We start from the raw sequence: 16,360 nt of genomic DNA, 5'->3' as shown, positions 1-16,360 counted from the left end.
TTCAAGTGGCTAGAAACTGATATAAAAGTATAATTTGTGTGTGTGGGGGGGGGGGGGCCTCTCACTGCTGTGGCCTTTCCCGTTGCGGAGAACAGGCTCCGGACGCGCATGCTCCGCAGCCATGGCTCACGGGCCTAGCCACTCCGCGGCATGTGGGATCTTCCCGGACCGGGGCACGAACCCGCGTTCCCTGCATCGGCAGGCGGACTCTCAACTACTGCGCCACAAGGGAAGCCCCTAAAAGTATAATTTTTAACCGTGAAATTTTATTCTAAAAATTTTAAGAAATTGATCAAGATGGTAATAAATAGTTTGTCTTTAAATTTCAGATAATGAATAATCGATGAAAACCTCCACAAGATAAACTAACACATTTTTTTATAAACTAGAAAGAAGAAATAAACTCTCACATGCAGCTCCTGGAATAACTTCTTTCTAAGCAGCTTTAAAAGGAGATATTTTAAAAGGTGAGACATTCTTTTGTTTGCTGTAATCCTAATTCACTAAGTAAGAATTGTTATCATTAGTACCATTCAGTTTATGGCACTAAAATTAAAGTTCCAAGAAGACAGAGTTGTATCTGTCATGTTCTTTGCTGTCTCCTTAAATCCTAGAACAGTGTTTGTCATACAGCTGGTGCTTAATAAATACATCTGTGTGGTATATTTATATACTATCTTATTTTATATTTTGAAGTTTTCCCTAAGAAATTTGTAAAGTAAAAATATTTAATAAAAATGTATAAACTTATGAGAAACAAGTTCTAAATTTCTAAAACAAAATTTATCTGTTAACAGTATTTTTATGCTTCTTACCAAAACTCTACTCAACTCTGCCTACCAACCATTCTTGCTTTTGTAGTTGTGTCTTATTATCATTAGACAAAGGGAGACAGATAATCATAAATCACCATCATAGTGTGCCTTTTTTCCTTTTTTTTTCAGAATTCCAAATGGCACTGTATAATATTGTTTTTCTGAGTCCTCTTAGAAAAGAATAGTGAAAATACAAATGTATATTTAACAAAGAGATATAGAAATAAAATATTTTGAATGGAAAATTATTATCCAAAAACCCAGCTGATATTACAATAAAGGAGAAAATGAGATGGTAGCTGGTGTCCTATACTTTGAAATTCTGGGCAGGATCACATTATCTAATCAGCAAGGATTTCTGAGGGCAGAATCTATCAAGGGATTAACTCCCTAAATCTAAAACAATAGAAATGGGGATATAAGGATAATCCTCTCTAAGGCAAACTTTCCTTAGCATTCCTAATCAATAAGAGGTGATTTACGGTATAAGTAACTACCCCTCAAACACAGTGAATAAAAATTAGTAAATTAATGTGTATGTTGGTAGTAGAGACTGGAATAAAACTTAACCTATCCATACAAGCAATCTTTCTGGGAGGTTCAGAATGAAAGTATGTGCTGTGAGAAGATAGACTTTTCATGCAATTGCCAGTGTCTGTCCTGGCAGTATAGGTAAGCCAGTGGTTGGAAATAATTTTCTTCTGTGGGCCTATCAAATTATTCAATGCGGTAATCTTAGAGTCACTGAGTCCTACTTTGGTTAAGGAAGGATAGTCTATCCTAGGGAATTGAGGGCTTGCTGCTATATCAACTTGAAGGAAATAAAGACCCAACTTTCCTGGTTTACACCGTGCTATATTGATACACATGGGCATCATACATTATATTTTCATCAATATAGTACCAATAATAATACTTAAGATAGACACTTCTATAAAAATGAGAATTAAAATAACACTAAAAGTAATAAAATAGTTAAAATATTGTAGATGGGATTAATAGTACTAGTAATATAAATCAGAAGAATGATTAAGAATAATAGTATTACAAAATAATTAAAAGGACCGGAAAACTAAAAGCCTAAAACCGGTTTTAAATCTAGAAAATAAATAAAGCAAAGCAATTAAAGTCTAGATTAAAGGATAAAACGCAAAGTTGTTGAAAGTATAAACTTCAAGTCTTGACATTCGAATGCAGAAGCAAGCAGGTAGAAACTATAGAAATTAAGATTACTCCCTTCCATTGTTATCTGAGGTTGGATTTTCTTTGAAGGGAGTCTCCAGGCAGATTTCCTAAAGAAAGAGTGTTTACTGAAACTCAGGTGAGCTCAGCAGTGGTTAATCTCCCTCAGGAACAGGACTGTGAATTTATTCTCAGCATTTTTGCTTCTCCTTTCCATGGCCTCTTCTCTCTTTGTTTGTGTTCACCCAACCAAGGGTGAAAAGGAACACAGGACACCAGGGGGACTGAGGGTATGGGGTCCAGGGTTACATAACATAATAATATATATGTGGTCAATATAACACATCTTTAAGGGAAGAAGATAAGGGGGTAGGGAGTATATTATTTATCTCTTCCTAAATTATGCTTGATAACAAACTATCCCAAAATCTACAGGGTTTTTATGAAGAAAGGATTTATTTTCAGTCCCCTTTGTGGGTCATCTTTATTGTGATCTAGTTTTAAAGAGTAACCTTTATGTGGGACATGCACATCATCTGTCAGGAAAATGAAAAATATAGAATCATAAAACTCATGAACTTCTCATAAAGCTCATAAAAATCTGAAATGTTATTTGAATTGTGTGAGAGCTGTAAAGACAAAATTAACAGAGTATGGTGAGAAATGAAAAGGAGAGTGTTTAGTATTAGGTGGGTACTTGGAACATCCAGATAATGATTGGATGCAAAGAACTTTAAGATACGATGGCACATAGTCAAGTTGTTGGTGAGAAAATCTTTTTATCCAAATAATTTAGACTTAGAGTTGTACACAATAGATAGGCAAACTAGTAATAAAACCTCAAAAAGGAGCTCACGCAAGCCTCAGGGAGAGAAAACCTGAGTCCACAGAGCCCTTAAGTGACAGCATCAGGTTGTCTTACCTTAACAATAGTTTACGTCAATTTCCCACATTCTCTTCAGCACAAGAATACCCTAGTGTGTGTAAATTACCTGGAAATAAAATGGTAAAAAGTCTTCACTGATGTCAAGTGCAACTTAAATATGAAATCAATGATCTTTGAGAAAATAATTTCAGCTCAGTTGTGGCTCTTTCAAATAGGGTTCTTTACATAGTAAGAAAAAGAGATTTCTTAAATGACCTTAGGGAAAAAAAAGGGTTTATTACAAGGGTATATGTTCTTTAATACTTAGAAAAACTTGAACTAGGCCTGGGAAGGACTGTTACTGTAGAGCTCAGGCATCACTTTCTCATCACTCATCTCTCAGTCTTGCTCTTGCTTTCATTCTTTCCCTGTTTCTCTCTCAGAGGTTACACGCCCTCTTTCATTCATCCCTTTCACCATTCACTCTCAACTAGCTTTCTCCACATAATCATCTGGTGCACACCATTTTGGATGTCAGCACTTCCTCTATCTTGGCTTTTTAGTTAAGAGCCTGGCACTGTATACTTTTATCTATAGCTCTTAGTACAAGTTTCCAAAAAGGAAATCTGATTTGCTGAGCTTACCGCTACCTTGAGTAGAGCCTGCAGATTGGCCAAAAAACGAATCAATGTCCACCCCAGTCCAAAAACAGGCAACTTTCCTCAACAATCTGAGCAAGAAGGGAACACTGAATGTGCTTGAGTTGCAACAGGTAATAGGGGGTATAATTATGCAGCAAAGTTCTTGAACTAGGCCTGGGGAAGGACTGCTTTTAACTTTGTTAAAAATAAAGTTTCAACACACAGCAAAGTTTTGTTGTGGTATGAAATCCAGAACATGGGTGAGAAAGAAACATGGAAGAGTATTTAAGTATCTGTGCTCTGAAGTCAGACTACATGATTTGAATCAGAGCTCCACAAACTATACCTAACCTTCTTAAACCCATGAAATGGTGAAATGGTCATGCAGAGAGGGCTTTCTTCACAAGCTGGCTGTGAGAATTAAATGAGCTAATTTATGTGCCAGACACCTAGGAATTATTCAATAAATAGTAAAAACACACAAGAGGGAAAGTTACCCTGTAATAGGGAAGGACCTTTGTATTCTGTTACAAGATAATCACTAAAGGGATGTTGCCTATAAGCTTAAATTATACATAATGGCCCATCTCTGGGAACCCTGCCTCCCAGGTAATGAGCATTAAACTAAAATACTTTTGTTTAGCTCACAAGAAAACATCCTGACTAGGCCCACCTGTGAATGACTGCAGAGAGGAAGAAATTAACACAGCCTCTCCAGAGGCTGATGGGAACCAGGAAAGGTTTGACTTTTCTCCCTCCCCTTTAGTATAAAAGAAGCCTGAATTCTAACTCAGGCAAGATGGTTCATTGGTACAGGAGTCTACCATCTTCTCGGCCTGCCGGCTTTCTGAATAAAGTCACTATTCCTTGCCCCAACAGCCCATCTCTTGATTTATTGGCCTGTCCTGAGGCGAGCAGTATGAGCCTGGACTGGGTAACAACCCCTTACCCAGAGATCAAAGGAAGGACGCAAGGAAAGTTGAAGACATGAAGACAATCAGAGATGGAAAAAACAAGAGACTGATGGATTTTCTGATCAAATGACTTCAGCCGTCATGGCAAAGAAGATTCCGCCATCTTACGAAATCTCTAGTGATCTTAGCCTTATGTGGCCATAATTCCATTACTGAAATACTAAGGGTTAACTTCAGCGATAGTGACCTAGAGCAGAGCAAAGTGAGTGATGCCTTTAAATATTTACATATCATGTAAAATAATAATTATGATATAAACAACAGCAATATACATGATAGTTAACATTTATTGAAGGTTTGTTATGTGTGGAGGACTAAGTGCTTTATATGTCTATATGTATATATATTATATGTATTAATCCATTTACTACTTATATCAAACTTAGGAACTTTTATCATTATTTTAGGGAAAAAGAAACTGGGGCACAGAGAGTTTAAATAATTGACCAAAATTGCAAAGCTAGTAAGTAGCTGAGGCAGGGTTTACAGCCTGACATTCTGCAACAGGCAATACATTGCATTGCCTCTCTAATCAAAGGAATTTCAATAGCCCTCAGGTGTTTTTCACAAATATATTGACAACATGGATGAAATAATTTGAAGAAGAAATAAACTGCAAAAAAAAAAAAGGTTCACTTTATTAAGTAACTACATGATGACAAATATATTTTAAAAATATATAGATCTGGGGGAAAAAAGTGGTTTTTTTTTAACTGATTACAAAGAATCCTGGAAAGTAAAAGAAATCGTTATGCAAAAATAGTAATTCTGAAATCTTAGTGTAAGCTGATTCCTTTGTCTGTTTCCTTCATAATTGAAAAGGCTTTTGAATAATTTGGCGAAATTAGCCTAAAAAGAGTTCGAGTGACCTAAACAGGAAGCCTGGCTATTCCCAGCTGTGGGTGATCTCTGAGACCGGCTCTGAGGCTCCTCTTTGCTCCAACAGACGGGAGCGACATTGAGCTGGATAAAAGTCAAATTCTTACCTCGCCCTTTCACTGCTGGCAGGATCAGATTGCATTTCTTTTATTATTCTTCACTCCCCAGTTTCCTGATCTGTTTAAAAGAAGAAATAGAAAAGATAAATCCTCTCTTCAATGCCTGGAAAGGAAAACAAAATGACCTCAACTCCGCTTTGAAAAAATCTTTCCAAGAACTTTCTTCAGAGATTTTACTCGTGAGTACTTGGCAATATACTTTTTAGCCCATGAGAAGTAACTTTTATTTCTTTTCCTTGGCGGGGGGCGGGGGGAACCAGGGTGTTGAGAGGCAAAGACTTGTAGGGGAGGACCATTGTCTGTAACCCTACAATGAAAATCGACCCTTCTCTGTAAACAAACTCATTGCAATGCTAAACTAAATTCTCAGCATTTTCCATTTAGTTTTAAGCAAATATATATGCAGTATAGGATTATGCTTTTAAGACCATGAACATAAAAAGTTGGTGAAATGTAGCCTTGTTTATAATTTTCAGCTTGTAGTGGCAGTTCTTTACTAATTGTGTCTTTAATTGGAGTTTTCTGAAGATTTTTTTTTAACCTTTAAACATTATTTAGTAACATATAAAGAAATATCATAAAGAGACTGTCTGGCAGCCTTATGTTTAAAGAAACTTCTTTCATTGCCATTAATTGGTGATATTTAAAATAAGGTATAAACATTAGAATCCTTGTAGTCTAAATATTTCTTGCCAGCATTAACTAATCTCTCTAAGAAAATATTTTACAAGTCTCCAAAAACAAAAGCTCATATTCTAAATATACTAAAATAAGAATAGATAGGATTGCACTATATATAGTACAATTACATAAATTAAAGCAATAGATTACATACCTATATGATGTACTGTCATATTCTTGTTGCTTATAAAATGATATTAAATTTAGCTTCTGGTAGTAAAGAAAGCACATAGTATAGAAGTACACAACCACAGAACAATAATGAAACAAAAAAAATTAATTATGGAAAGCACTCGTTTGTATGAGTATTAATGGAAAAATGAGGGTCAAGAGCAGTGCTGTGCAAAAAAAAAGGAAAAGATAAGTAACAGCCACACTGTGACTCAGTGCTCTGGAAATTAGTCACAAAATGACTTTGTATAATTGTGATAACATTAAATACAAAGGGCAGAACCCAAGCAGGAAACATACAGCCCAGAGAGTCATATTTTATTATGTGTAAAAGCATAGTATTTACGTCAGGGGTGAAAAATTGTGTCAATTTTGAGATATTGAAAAGTTTTTTAACCTTTCATAAAACATTTTTAGGATTATTTTATACTCATCATTCTAGTGCATGATTATTTCAAGACATATAATCTATATTTTATCTAATACTTAAACTGAAGGGTGAATAATCTGAAAATGTATTGGAATATGGAATTTTAATTTGGGGCCTATGGGTTAATAAAATGGTATAAAATATCCTTAGGGATCAACAGAGTTGGAAAACTATTAATGTAAATACAGATAATTAACAATACTGATGTAAAACTTTAAAATATTTACTTTTAACAATTTGAATGGTTATATTGGGAAGCCAAATTTGTCTTCTTCAGGTAACTATACAATCTTATTAGAGAGCTTTAATGGCATATATACTACTATTTGGTTCCGTGCTCTATTAGGTATGCTGACTTGTACAAGTTTTGTTTTCTGTTTTTAAAGGTACAGTCTGATATCTTTAAGCATTTCTTTTATCTCCAATGACTAGATCAAAACCTCTTTGGGAAATGTGGTCCTGTTCAAATGGGTTATGCCATCAGGTAGTGCTTGCTGGTCTGATTGGTTGTCCATAACTCTAGGCTTCATTTGCTTATTGATTGTACAACTATTTTGCCTAGAATCTTCTACTATAAACAGTATTGCTAAATTTAAAAATAATAATCTATGAAATAGAAAATTGTTTTTGTATTAAACTATAGTTTTCATAACACTAACATTCCTTCCTAAGAATTAATTTCCTGATCTTAGTTATCTACATCATTCAAATTCAAAACATAATTGAGGGACTTCCCAGTTGGTGCAGTGGTTAAGAATCTGCCTGCCAATGCAAAGGACATGGGTTCCAGCCCTGGTCTGGGAAAATCCCACATGCCGTGGTGCAACTAAGCCTGTGCACCACAACTACTGAGCCTGCCCTCTAGAGCCTGCGAGCCACAACTACTGAGTCTGAGTGCCACAACTACTGAGCCCACTGCCTAGAGCTGGTACTCCACAACAAGAGAAGCCACCACAATGAGAAGCCTGCGTACCACAACTAAGAGTAGCCCCACGCTCGCTGCAACTGGAGAGGGCCCGCGCACAGCAACAAAAACCCAACGGAGCCAAGAATAGATAAATAAAGTTATAAGAAAAAAAACCATTCAATGATAATGATAATTGGACAGATGACAAACTACTAGAGGAAAAAAGCCAAGCTGAAAAGGTTTTGTTTATTCCCAGAACACCTAGCAATCTAACCAAATAGTAGATATGCTATAGATTCTTTAGGAATTGTTGGCTTACTAATTTCACTGTCACAAACTTTTAATACAGATTTCAACTGAATCAAACATCTCTACTTAATAGAAGAAAAAAAAGTAAAACATCCTTGCCAAAAAAAAAAAAAGGGGGGGTGGGACAGGAGAGACATGAAAAGGAAAGGGAAGTACTCAGAATAGGGTTTTCAAAAAAATCTTGTTTATTGGTATAAATTAAATAAGTAGAATAATATTGATTAAAATTAGTTAATTATATAAATTTATTTTTGATATGTAGACATGATCTAAAAATTGTATTACAGTCCAACTCATCTATTCTCAATAAAGGCTGTCTTTAGCCACCCTTTTCTTGTTTACCATCTAAAACATGTAACTCAGGAAAATTAATTTGCAGAGCTGTCTTTTTTAAAACAAAAATACTTAAAAAAAAAAGTATTTATTTATTTGGCTGCACCAGGTCTTAGTTGTGGCACGCAGGATCTTCGTTGTGCCGTGCAGGATCCTTAGTTGCAGCATGCAGGATCTAGTTCTCTGACCAGGGATTGAACCCGGGCCCCCTGCATTGGGAGCACAGAGTCTTACCACCAGGGAAGTCCCAAAACAAAAATACTTTTAAATGCATTATTTTTTTTATAGAAATATTCCAATACTATAATTATTTGATTGTTACCATCTGCATTTGGAGAAATCTGAATTCAAGACATGGAGTGACTATTGAAGTCCTTGTTTCTGGATATTAAATCTCACCAAAATGAAGAAAGGATGCAGCTCTCTTATTCCAGAGAGTTCTCATTATGCTAGACCTCCTCTCTTGGGTCTATGAGATCCTCAGTGACTGCTTTCTTGGTGTGATGTATTATCTCTAGGAGCCCAGTCTTCCCATTACCCTTCTCTCCCTGTCTTCACTTCAAGTGGCAGGTGCTGTGTAGAACCAGAGCCTAGGATTCAGCTACCAATAGGATGAGGGCACCCTAGTCATTTCCACTTCTTTTCAAAAGCAATAACAAAAAGCACTGGATGCATGTCAAATCTGCTATGTTCATCTCTCTTCAGGCCTTCCTTTGTGATTCTATGCTCTTTCTTAGTTGGAACAACCATATTTTTAAATTATTTTCAAAACAAGAGGTCCATGATCCATACTAGGAGTCCCAGTGCTGCAATATTTCTGTCTCACCTGCTCCACCTGATAGACCACAGGTGCCTGGGGAGACACAGACTTACTGCAAGAAATTCCTCAATCAAAATGTGATGGTAGCATTCTCTCTAGACTGAATAAATATTACATGTTGTTGATTAGGCTATTTCAACATCAGGAATGTAAAAGTATCCATCAATACAGCACTGATATACTGTGGTGTTTTTATTACCAAGCATAGAGTGCCATTGACCCCCTTCAACTGTACCACACCCTCAATGCCACAACCACCCTGCTGCCAACCTCATTCTGTCTCTCCAGTTCATGTTTCTTACCAACATCTATCCCATCCTTGAATCCTATAATAATCCTGTAATCTAAACATCACCTCATTCCTTACTTCACAAGGCTTAGAAATGGAGTAAATCTCATAAATTGGGTGAGTCTCCAGAATAGTAGTGTTTGTTGCAAAATATTGGTAATATTCTTAAAGTTCTTTTAGGAATAAACTTCAAAGTATCCCAGGAAATGAATCAAAATGATTATATCAAAATATCAAACGCCTACTCACTCTTCTATGTGCAACCAATTTCAAATATATGTGACAATAAAATGAATGAACTTCTGATTCATGCTACATGAATGATTTTGAAAACATTATTCTAAGTGAAATTGACACACACAAAAAAACAAATAGTATATAATTTCACTTACATGGGATATCTACAATAGGCAAATTCATAGAAAAAGAAAGTAGAATAGAGGTTACCAGAGTCTGGAGGAAGGGATGAATGGTGAGTTATTGCTTAATGGATACAAAGTTTCTGTTTGGGTTAATGAAAAATTTTGGAAATAGATGGTGGTGATGATTGCACAAAAATATAAATGTAATTAATGCCATTGAGCTGTACACTTAAAAATAGTTAAAATTGCAAATTTCATGGTATATCTATTTTACCACAATCAAAAATAGTAAAACAAAAATTAATATTTTTAGTTTTTTTCTGTTTCAATTTACGTAGTTTCTATCATTATATCTTCAAATTTACGTATATTTTCTTCTATGTCCAATGTGTTTATAATTCCATCTAGTGTATTTTCATCTCAAATAATGTTTTCATCTCTAGAAACTCAGTTTGAGTCTCTATCTTCTTTCTCTATTTAACACACTCAATATTTTCTCTAGATTCTTGAACATATGAGTGCAGTTTAAACTTGTTTAAATTTTAGTTTAAAATTTAGTTAAATTTTAGTTTAGTTTATGAATGCAGTTAAAATTTTAGTTTAGTTTGTTAATTCTATTTTCTGTGTCATTTCTGTGTCATTTGGATTCTTCTCATTATGTTATATTTTACTGTTTTTTGCAGACCTTATAATTTTTATCTGAATGCCTGATATTATGAATCTTACCTTCTTAAGTGCTGAATATGTTGTATTCCTGTAAATAATATTGAGCTCTGTTCTGAGTTGCAGTTTAATTACTTGGAAACAATTTTGTATTTTGTTATCTCACTGTCAAGCTTTGTTAGACAGAATCAGAGAAATGTTTATTCTATGGTTAATTTTTTTCCCAGTACTGAGAAAAAAACTTTCTGACTACTCTGCTTAATGCACCATGGATGGAGGTTTTTGCAATTTAGGGACAAGAAAATATTCACAGCTTTACATGTGTTCTAAGTGTTATTCCCCTCTAGCCCTTTAAGGTGGTTCTTTACCCAAACTTGGGTACTTTTCTCTTGTATATGTACTGATCAGTATTAGGCTGAAGACTTGAGGGCCTTCTGAAGATTTCTGGATCTCTCTTTCTCTATAGCTCTCTACTCTGTTACTTAACCGTGCATACTCTAGCTACCCTGTCCTCTGCAGACAATGTGCTTTCTCCTAAACTCAGGGAGACCACTGGGCAATTCCAGAACCTCCTCTTCCTGAATTTGAATGTGGAAATTCCCTTCAGTCAGTGTGCTGGAGCAAATCAGAATGTAGGGCTGAACTCTTGTTTCCCATCCTTATGGGATCACTGCTCTTCACTGACCAGTATTTAGTTAGCGGAAAATCATCATTTAATACATTTTGACTATTTTATTTTTTAAAGTTGTTTCAGGTGGGAGGATAAATCCAATGTTAATCCATTGTGGCTGGAAGTAGAAGGGCTATTTTTCTTTAAATTTTTATTTTGTATTGGCGTATAGTTGATTTACAGTGTTGTGTTAGTATCAGGTGTATAGCAAAGTGAATCAGTTACACATATACATATATCTATTCTTTTTCAGTTTCTTTTCTCATATAGGTTATTACAGAGGACTGAGTAGAGTTCCTTGTGCTATACAGTAGGTCCTTGTTAATTATCTATTTTATATAAAGTAATGTGTATATGTAATCCCAAACTCCTAATTTATCCCTCCCTACAACCTTTCCCCTTTGGTAACCATAAATTTGTTTTCTAAGTCTGTAAGTCTGTTTCTGTTTTGTAAATAAGTTCATTTGTATCTCTTTTTTAGATTCCACATATAAGTGATATCATATGATATTTGTCTTTCTTTGTCTGACTTATTTCACTTGGTATGTTAATCTCTAGGCCCATCCATGTTGCTGCAAATGGCATTATTTCATTCTTTTTTAATGCTGAGTAATATTCCATTATATATGTGTACCACATCTTCTTTATCCATTCATCTGTCAATGGACATTTAGGTTGCTTCCATGTCTTGGCTATTGTAAATAGTACTGCAATGATCATTAGGGTGCATGCATCTTTTCGAATTATGGTTTTCTCTGAATATATGCCCAGGAGTGGGACTGCTGGATCATATGGTAGCTCTATTTTTACTTTGCTAAGGAACCTCCATACTGTTCTCCATAGTGGCTGTACCAATTTACATTCCCACCAACAGTGTAGGTTTCCTTTTCTCCACACTCCCTCCAGCATTTATTGTTTGTAGATTTTTTTGATGGCCATTCTGACTGGTGTGAGGTGATACCACATTGTAGCTTTGATTTTTATTTCTGTAATAATTAGCAATGTTGAGCATTTTTTCATGTGCTTTTTGGCCATCTGCATGTCTTCTTTGGAGAAATGTCTATTTAGATTTTCCACCCATTTTTTGATTGGGTTATTTGTGTTTTTTTGATATTGAGCTGTATGAGCTGTTTGTATATTTTGGAGATTAATCCCTTCTCAGTCATATTGTTTGCAAATATTTTCTCCCATTCTGTGGGTTATCTTTTTGTTTTGTTTATGGTTTCCTTTGCTGTGCAGTGGAAGGGCTACTTTTTAAAATCATATTTTAATGATATCCTAAAAAATAATAAACATAAATAGAATGAGAAATTTAAGGGCATATAAACTGTAATTCGTTCATTGGCCTGGGTAAGATAAATACATTTTTTGCCTGCTATATCTCAGAAACTATGTTTCATGAGTAAATATATTTACATGATTGTACAATGAAAAACTTAAATTCACTATTTCTAAAAAATAATTATTTCATTTCAGATAAGCAGTTTGTTTCATTATGATTTCCTGATAACGGTAGTTGTTTGGGTGGCTAATATTTTACTCTCTTCTATTTTAGATGACAAATTCATTCTACAAGCTTAAAACCAATCAAGTTGTTACTTGTTCAACAGGCATTTCCAAAACTCTGAGTGCTGACTGTTATTTACCTAAAGTCTCCAGAGTTTTGCAATGAATTAAAGATTGCCTTTACTGATAGTTTCCTATCACAATTTCTCATAATTATCTTTCCTCCCCTGATTCCTGGATACTTCTACATATTGGAAGCTGTGAAAGTTCATTGACAGCACAAATTAAAACTTTCTCTTTTTATGAAAGATGTTTCAGGTGTTTCCTGCTTAATTATATATACCAATTGATATAAACAGATAATCCCAAATGACAAATATTGTAAACAAAAATTATATTTAGCATTAGAATTTGTTTTTATAATTATGTAAGAGTGTGTACATTATTGAAGTTTCTATGCATCTTATTTGAGTTCTGTGGTTTTAGTCTCCTTTAGCATAGTTATTCAGTCTATGAGGAAAGGAAAACAGGTACACAGTAAAGAAATCATTATGGCATCTACATCCTAGCACTAATGCAGGTTTATAAAAAAATTATGAGATAAGCAATTTACCTTAAAAACACTCAGGCCCTCCTTTCAGTGCCAATAATTTTTTTCAAGTTTCAGATTTCCCAGGATTAACCTCTTTTTGTATGTTTTTCTCTTAAGGAATTGCTGGAGAATGTTCCAGGGGAAGAAAAATGTTTAACTAGGGAGAATTTAGATTAGCCTCAATTAACATGGCAAAAGAGAGTTGTTGTTTTTTCTGTTTTTCTATTTGTGGTAAACTCTGGATGAAACTCCTTTAAAGCCATTTGCATTTATTAGTTATATCCCTAAAGAAAGGAAAAGGTTCCTTAGGTACCAGTGTTTGCCCTATCATTACTATGTCAACATTGCTCTCCCAACAACCACCTGCATTCCACGTTACCATCTCCTTATTCAGAGGCCAAAGAGATACAAGTGACCATCTATCCTTCCTAACAGGTACTGGAAGCCTCTTCTGAAAGGATATGAGTAAATGGGCATTCATGGATGGTCCTCAAAAATGTGTGAAAAAATATCTGAGCCATGCATTTGCTCTTTAGAAGGGAATGTATAGTTTTCCTCAGATCTCTCAGGAGCTTACATATCACCATGAAAATATATCTGAGACATGATTAAATATCCAAGGAAAACAATATATAGCACTGGGATCAAAAAAGAGTGTCAAGTAATAATATATCTTGAAGAAGGCAAGATAAAGATTTCAAAGGCAGATAAACTCGACATAGGACGGATAAGGGTGGGGTAGAGATGGATAAGTTATCCTATGTATAAGAAATCTTGGAGAAAAGATCTTTTCTGAGAAGGCTTGGAAGAGGTTAAATTATTTTAAGATCTTCAGTTCAATCATTACACTTGAATAAGCAGATTCAATTTTTAATATCTTTGAAGCTGAGCATTAACTATGTGCTTTTTATATATTAGAACTTATTCAGGGTACAAAAAGTATACAATGTGATAATTTTTTTATAAATTTATTTTTTTAATTTATTTTTGGCTATGTTGGGTCTTCATTGCTGCACGTGGGCTTTCTCTAGTTGAGGCGAGTGGGGGCTACTCTTTGTTGCGGTGCACAGGCTTCTCACTGCGGTGGCTTCTCCTGTTGTGGAGCACAGGCTCTAGGCGTGTGGCCTTCAGTAGTTGTGGTGCGCAGGCTCAGTAGTTGTGGCTCACGGGCTCTAGAGTGCAGGCTCAGTAGTTGTGGCACACGGGCTTAGTTGCTCCATGGCATGTGAGATCTTCCCAGACCAGGGCTCAAACCCGTGTTCCCCGCGTTGGCAGGCAGATTCCCAACCACTGCACCACCAGGCAAGCCCAATATGATAAATTTTAATCATTTATAAATTAACCTATTAGGATTTGAAGTAACTTAACACAAATAAAATCTCTGGTCTTCATTCTCAAAAAATTACAATCAGGGGAATTAAGTAGGGCCTTTAACAAGAACATGCTATCTGATTCCTGAGATTATGTGTTAGGTAGAATATGGATAGGAGAAAAAGGAATGGCAATTTAGAGAAACTAGCAGATATTTATAAAAATGTAAAATAATGAGCATTCAATGTGAGGAACCAAGAGAAAAAAGAACTATTTATTGGATGCTATGAGTAAAAAAGGAAGTAGCACTAGTTTCCTTTCATTCTCTGAGTCCATAGTTCATTGTTTCATGGGTCTGACATTTTACAGTCTGAATGGAAGTGGCTGAAGATTAACATGTTAATGGTTCCTGGAGGACCATGACTTAGCTGCCTGGGGCCCCTGTTCCTTTACAATGATGACTCAGAAAGTTGAACTCAGGATGTCATGGGTGTAGTCACCAACAGCTGCGGTTCCAATCTTGAACTAAGCTCAGTTGCTTTTCATTAGAGCACAATCAGAAATTCCTGGGTTTTTTACTTTTGGACTTACTTTACCCACAGAATTACCCTCACTGAGGAGGGAGAAAATTGATCATTACTGGTTCAACATGTTTATTGTACTTAAGTATAAAAACTTTAGCTAATATTTGGAATCATAACACTTTCATAGAAACAAAGTTACCTGATTATTTATCTGACACCAGAATATTATAAATATCTAGCCTCAGGTATATTGAGTATAAATTTTGCTTCTCTTTCCCTCAAGGAAATGACAGTGTAGGAATATTTTGTGGGAACTTCCCATACATGGACTAACATTTTGTTCTCCTTTTCTCATACTACAACAGATACTATCAAAAGCAGGAAGTGGAGAAGTTTCCAATATATTTGTCTAAGCAGAGACAAAATCTAAGATGGCAACAGACTTTGAGGGGAAATGAGGAAGCAGACTTGACTTTATCTATTGATCTTTAAAATTAAAAAAGGTAAAATAACCTGAATTACATAAGCTATGAATCAAGGTTCTAATTAGAAACCCGTTAGGAAGGTCTCGACTGTCTTTCCAAAATACATATACCTCCTGCCTAAGATGTCATACTCAATATTAATTAATAGATGAATTAGAATTAATAAATTAATTATGTAATCAGGAGATTGATTGATAGACATATAATCAGAGAAGCAATGGTCCTGAAATACCATTTTCTTATCTTACTAAATAATGGATGCCTAGAAGAGCAGATACAAACAGGAGAAAAACTAGAAGCAGCCATAGGTCTTTCTATGTAATTTTCTTTCTAATATGGACAGTAATGATAATAAAGACATAGTTAATATATTCAGTTCTTTTCTCACACCAAAATTCATTGTATTCCTTTGTTTTTTTATTTCCTTCCATTTGGGGCTACTGGCATTAGTAGTTGACCAGAATTATATCCTCAGAAATCTCCATACTAGAAAACAGCATACTATGAAGATCTTTGCTGTTAAACTGTATTAGATTAAGATTAGATTAGATTAGATTAAGAAGAGTCCCTGTGATGAGGAAAGGTGAACTCATTCAAAGAAATGAATGCCACCTTCTTTTGACAAAATGTCTTACAAATTTAACTGTAATATCTAGACAAAATAATTCCCCACCTTTTTTCTAAGAGTTTTGTTAGCTATGGGCAACGATATAAGGAAGAATCTTTGGTATTATTTCTTTTATTATGTATTTCTATCTTGTTTTCCTTTGTTCATTGTATTTTTCTTAGTAAAATATATACACTCTTTTTGGACCTTTCTTACAAATTTCAG

At 34.9% G+C, this 16,360-nt stretch overlaps 1 protein-coding gene across 3 annotated transcripts in view; it reads left to right on the top strand.

Annotated features, from left to right (window-relative positions):
* The first annotated feature begins 5,413 nt into the window (after nt 1-5,413).
* The window catches only part of TFPI (tissue factor pathway inhibitor), a 68,800-nt gene continuing 57,853 nt past the window's right edge, over nt 5,414-16,360 (top strand). For all 3 annotated transcript variants that reach the window (XM_082840646.1, XM_082840645.1, XM_082840644.1), the window contains exon 1: nt 5,414-5,654. The gene's annotated coding sequence lies outside the window, so the exon portion shown is untranslated. The remainder of the gene's footprint in view (nt 5,655-16,360) is intronic.

This window comes from Leucopleurus acutus (genome assembly GCF_964270905.1).
Source record: "Leucopleurus acutus genome assembly, chromosome: 6".
Taxonomy (NCBI): domain Eukaryota; kingdom Metazoa; phylum Chordata; class Mammalia; order Artiodactyla; family Delphinidae; genus Leucopleurus; species Leucopleurus acutus.
The sequence above is the reverse complement of the archived record's forward strand: the minus strand, read 5'-3'. Positions and strand labels throughout refer to the sequence as shown.